Raw genomic sequence first — 6,000 nt, forward strand, 5'->3', positions numbered from 1 at the left:
TCAGGGAGCATCTTTCTTATAATGCTCTAAGAGAGAAAAGCCATCCCCTTTAGGGTCCCAGTTGGGGTCAGTTACAGGCATTGCCCTGGGAAGGCCCAGAGCCCCAGCTGGATTTTCTTGGTATAACCTCTGAGCCTCTTCATTTGCCTTATCCAACACTACCATCTGCTCGTCCCCCTTACTGAAGCCAAGAATTCAATAAGGTTCCTGTGCCTTCCCAATTGAGATGATAAGTGGCAAAAAGCGATGCAATCAAATCAGTCATTTTAGCAGGGTTATGTCCATAAGAAGAGTTTGAGCTTTTCCAGTTTAACATATCCAATGTAGAATACAGAGTATGTGCCAGATAACATCTAGGAGACTGGTCTTCTGGCCTTACTCTCCCTGAGAAGTCTCCAAACATGATATTGCCCTGCCCTGGTAGGGGCTTTTCCACCACCCAATCTGGTTGTTTGACCCATTCAAGACAGCGATGCCAGTTCAGGTGCACTTTTCCCATTTCACTCATAGGAGTGGATTCCCTGGGGCTGAGGGAACACTGACCAGCTTTCAGTGGTCATAATATCTAGATCTTCCTGGCCCCTCTCCTCTGACCTTATCTCTTTCACATGTAAATTCTCTTTTACTGAGCCATTAACTATTTTCCTCCTCTTTTTAACTCTGCATGCATCTTTATCATGTAAACCAAAAGCTTCTAGATAAGGCAATTTATCCCACTTCCCTGACTTTTGACAAAACAACTTTAGTTACAGTATAATACAGTAAAGACCCATTTAGTGATCAGCACTTTCCTGAGTCTAAGTTATACAGGACACAAACAGAGCAGTACTACAACAAAACAACATACACTTTCAATATATGCTCATAAGTTGACGAATTAGAACTGGCCCAAATGGCCGCTTCATGAAATGGAGGCTTTTCCCCCATTCTACCAGACGGAACTCCAGGGAGCTCCAAACAGACATCCTTTTGGACTAGAACAGATGTCCTTCTGGACCAGGTGGAGCTCCAGACACAAGGTACCCAAACAGAACAGATGACCTAAGTTGTGACCAGGGATTTCAAACTGAACCAGAAAATCCAAAGATTCAATCCAGTGTGATGCACAATGAGAGGTGCTGGGAACAAGGCGGGGAGAATCCTCAAGTGAAATCACTAGGCAGCTGCTTGGGATTCTCTGACTCCAAACCCCCAGGGCCTCTCAGTCCAGGGAGCTGATGGGACTCCCCACCAAATACCCAGACTTACCAGAGAGTCCCAAAGTCTTTCCCGGCATGGAATCACTAAAATATGTAACCGGAAAAGACAATGGCATTCAGGCTGCCTGTCACTAACAAATCCAATAAGCAATCACAGCAACTGAATCTTTTATGGGGGCTTTATTCAGATGGCCAGCAATCGGAGAAGGTGGTGGGTTCATACCCTCACAAACCATCCTGCCTTCTCTTTCCTGGCCAGATCTTTTATAAGGGGGTTGGGGAGGACAAGCAAGGTTTGTTGAGGGCTTTGAAATTCAGGGAGGATTGGGTGAGCCAAGCTGCAACATTCCTGTTCTCAGGCAGTTTAGCTGTTCCCAAGGGGGAAGGGGGTCACACAAAAGTCCTGGATGCCTCAAACATGTCCCCAGGTGGTAATCTCTAGCCAGTGTCCCAGGAGGTCGGCTGATTTTCCTACGAGCCAAGATGGGCCTTATCTGTAGTTTCTGGGGGGGAAAAAAAGCTTCACATACATAGTACTTGGTAGACTTACAACTTTTTACCTTAAGCTAAAATTTCCAAGTCTTGAGTCCCCTATCATTAAGGTGTTAGGCATTTGAAGCTTATAAGGGGTCCTGAAGATGCCATGCAGCACGGTTTATTTTGGAGACTCAGAATGAAGCTGATCATATGAGTGAAGGTCCGGCTTACCTGTTTCAGGAGGGGCCACTGGAGCACCTGTAGTGAAGTGAGGGTACAATGGTAAATAAAAGTGCTTCAGGAAGGCACCTGTTGGCTAGATAACCCCTGTGTCCCTCACTAGTTCTCTGTTGCCCAGAAATATCCTCTTGCCTTGTAGGATCTCCTCTTCTGAACTACCTGTAAGCACTCATAGTGACTTATGAAATAACAAAAGACACCATTACCTTTTGTTTCTCTTTGTGCAAAATGTTTTCTATACCCAATGTTGCCTCACATAAATTAGAATTTTTAGGTTTATGTGAATCCTCTATGACCATAGACTAAAAACTTTATTCCTTTCTGCAAAACTGTCTCTTTTATTTTGATGTTTAGCCATGTCAAACAAATATTTAGAAGGTGGGAAGGATAGTACTACTGTCACAGGTGGGCACAGGTAACCAGGTTCTTAGTGATTGGGACTAAGAATTGAACCAAACACCCAGAGTTTATAGCAGAGAACATGGGAGCAGGCCAACTCCGAGCAGAGATTGATCTCATGGGTTGGAGAAACTTTATTCTTATAGGGCGGATCCTTCCTGGCTAGTTTTGTAGGGCTTTTACTGAGTATGTAGAAGTAGTTGTATTACTTTAAAGCTGCCACTCCTTCAACTGGGGTCTCCCTGTACTAGGTTCACCTTTCCTTTCACCAGAGAATTATAGCTCTCCATGTTAGAGATTGGTGAAAAAGAAAGGAGTTATTTATTCAAGTTATATAGACTAAAAGTAATGACTTAATGTGTTCATCAAAATCCCAAAGTCCCTTAAAATATCCACAAACACACACAGTCCTCCCTTCCCCCCTTTGCCTAGTCTGGGGTACCGTATCTCAGGGAAAGAAATAGAAGTCCGTGGCTCAGGCAGCTCCCTGTTCTTCCCAGGAATCCGTGCTCAGCTGGTAGGCCTCCCTTGGTTCCCAGCACCATCGGCTCTGTTACCGGGATCTCCAACTAAAGCCGCATGCTGGTTCTCTGTGAAAGCCACATGGTGATTCTTCTCATGCCTGCGGGGGGGTGGGGGTGATCCTCACACTCTGGCCAAAGCATGTGGTTCTCCTCACTGCCACAGCTGCATGGTCCCTCTCCTTACATGGCTGCAGGAGTCTCCACTGAGCCAAAACTGCATGGTTCTGTCTTCAATGGCCACCAGGTATACATTTAAATATCCTTCCAGCCCTACTGGGCTCCATCATGAGTCTGCGCAGGGGTGGTCCCATGTCCTGGAGCCAATCATCTCCAAGGTCTCATGCAGGTACTGTAACTAGGGGGAGTTGCCCCCCCAGTTACATCTAGGGGTGAATTTCCTTCCATCTCCCTGGCTCAGAGCATGGCCACAGCTATTTAACATATCTATGCAACCAGTTAAAGGTTATAGATATGGTCGATGACCATGCCAGAGGTTAACTGAAAAGGTTAGTTGCTATGCAAAACAGCTCTCAATGGCCCTGCTCCATGTGTCCCTTCCCCCAACCCACACCTGTGGTGGAGGGTGAGGACATCCTATATATCTTTCTAATATTTCCTGGAAAACTTGAGTTCTGAACCCCATTACAAATCCTTCTTTTGGGGACCCTCTGGCTGCACCCTCCTACACTACCATCATTTACCTTTCCCATTAGCAACTATTTGTGAGGCTGCTGGGTTGCAAACAGGGAGTTCAGTGTGAAGACAAGTGCATCATTCAGGTGACCAGTGAGTATGGTTGGACCAGCATGAAAAAAGTGTCAGTTTCTGGATTTGTTCTGATCATCTAGAATCAAATAATTGACTGAAGAATTTAATGTATGTTGTAAGAAAAAGAGAAGAGTTGTGAAAATACAAAGAGATTCAGAAAATTCTGCAAGAGGAAATTGATGTCAAAAATTCGGCTGGGAGGAGACATCTTAAGGCATCCTGAAGGGCCTTTTAAACATGAGTTGTCAAGAAAATACTTGGGCATCAGCAATCATATCCAGTTTGTCTCTTTTATCCACTACTGTGTCCCCAGTGCCTCAGATAGTGTCTGGTTGTTTTCCAGTGTGTGTTCATCACACAGTTATAGAATCTACAAATGAACAAGCAATGAAGAATCAAAATGCCTCCTGGACACCCATACAGAATATTTCTTATTGACTAGGAAAACACAGCAATACCACAAAGTTACCAGGACTGCAGAGGCCCTTATAAACCAATTGTGGTTGTAGTCACATTAGGACCTCTCTGGAGCATTCCTGCTGTATGTAATTTTGGAACTTAATTAAGTTAAATGTAGGAGTATTTGAATGATAATGAAACTGACATGGCCCCCCTCTGGGAGACTTCCTGGTCCCAGTGTCTCAACAATTGAAATGGAAGTAGAGTCTTTCAGGCAGCAAAAACCTCAGCAAATGCTAATTAAAATTAGGGACATGTGAAAACACAACAAAATATCACATTAAACAGTAAGTACTGAAAGCATGAACACTAATCTGACACATGAATCAGGGTCACAGAGCTTCTAGTTTTACCTCAATGGTCATGGATAAGATCTTAGCACATGTGTTCAGTTACTTCCTAGGAATTAAGTTCCCCAGGAGAGGGAAGCTGTGAACACAATATTTATATTTTCTGTAATAAGAAATCAAAGGTGATATAATTAGGCTGACAAAACAATATCAATATTTTAACTGGTTTGGTAACATTTTATTTATTTTTTATCATTTTTTATTGTTGCTCAAATGTCTCCATTTTGCCACCACCACTTTCTCCCACACCACCTACCCCCTTCTCCCACCCTCAATCCTATCCACTTTGGCTTTGTCCAAGGGTCCTTTATTTATGTTCCCTGAAGACCATTTCCCTTGTCCCCGCCTCCTGCTCCCACATTACCTCTCTGGTCCCTCTCCTCTAGTAACTTGCTAACTGGGCAGGTGATGGCAGGGTGCCACATCCCAGACCTTCATTTCCCTTAACCAAGGTCAGTCTTTACCTTCAGTGAGCCATGACATCTTTTGTTTTTTTCTTTTCCTCTTGGGTAGCATAATTTTGATATATCAGAGGGATTTTCTTTGCTGGGCCATTCAAAAGCACAGAGTCTGGGAAAAGTGTGTGAGACCACACACTTTTTATATTATCAGGTCCCCTACACACCTTCTCTGTGTGTGTTAATTCACTGTAAAAGTGAATTAACCTCTACCCACCAACATAGAAAATGTATATTTCTTTACTTTGCCTTTTACCCAATTCTAGAGATTTACCTGCTATGTTTTCTCTTATCTTCTAATAGGTCTTATGCAATTTTGTTAACCATCTACTTGGATTAAAATGTATAAAGTAAGCTACAAAACTGCCTTCACAAGATTTGAGACTTCACTCCCAGACATGTGATGTCAGTTTTTGTCAGATAAACTCATTAAATCGATCTATAGGTCTGAACTGTTTCTATTTTGACAGGGTCTTGGAGCACCTCCTCACTTATGGGATTCTGTGCTGCTCTGTACCTCATGAATGGCATCATTCAAGGAAGGGAAGGTGACCGTAAGAAAGAAGCCCAAATAGAAATCAGATGTTCTCCCAACAGCCAGGCAGCACAAGGACAGGTCCAACAAGCAGACATGGGGAGGGGTGTTCTACATGAAGCTGTTCCCTAGAAAACCGGCCTGTAGGCACTGAACTTTCCCCACAGTCCTTTCTTCCTGTAGGTCCTTGTAGGACACGTCCCACTTGACACCCCAAAACTGCAGGTCCTACTGAGACTCCACTGTGTTTCTGAGACAAAGGTCTCACAGTGGAATCGTCCTATAACAAGGCACAAGACCCTGCTGAACTCCTCTGTTCTCCTCTGTACCTGCCTACACATGCTACAGGGATGAGACACATGGACCAGTGTTTCTACTTTTTACTGAATATTGAGTCCCTGAGACACATCCTAGTTGACACAAGTGGTATTTACCTGTCTGACATCACTGCTAGATTTTTTTCACTTCCTAAAAAACCCCACATTTATTAAAGACAGGATCACTGGCTGTCTACAAGACATGATCTAGATATTTTGAAAGGTCATTACAGTTTTAAGAGCATATTATGTTTTTCAAAAGCCAATGTCTTTA

This window comes from Phyllostomus hastatus, unplaced genomic scaffold, assembly GCF_019186645.2.
Source record: "Phyllostomus hastatus isolate PE091 unplaced genomic scaffold, TTU_PhHast_1.1 phas_contig_236, whole genome shotgun sequence".
In the NCBI taxonomy this organism is placed as follows: domain Eukaryota; kingdom Metazoa; phylum Chordata; class Mammalia; order Chiroptera; family Phyllostomidae; genus Phyllostomus; species Phyllostomus hastatus.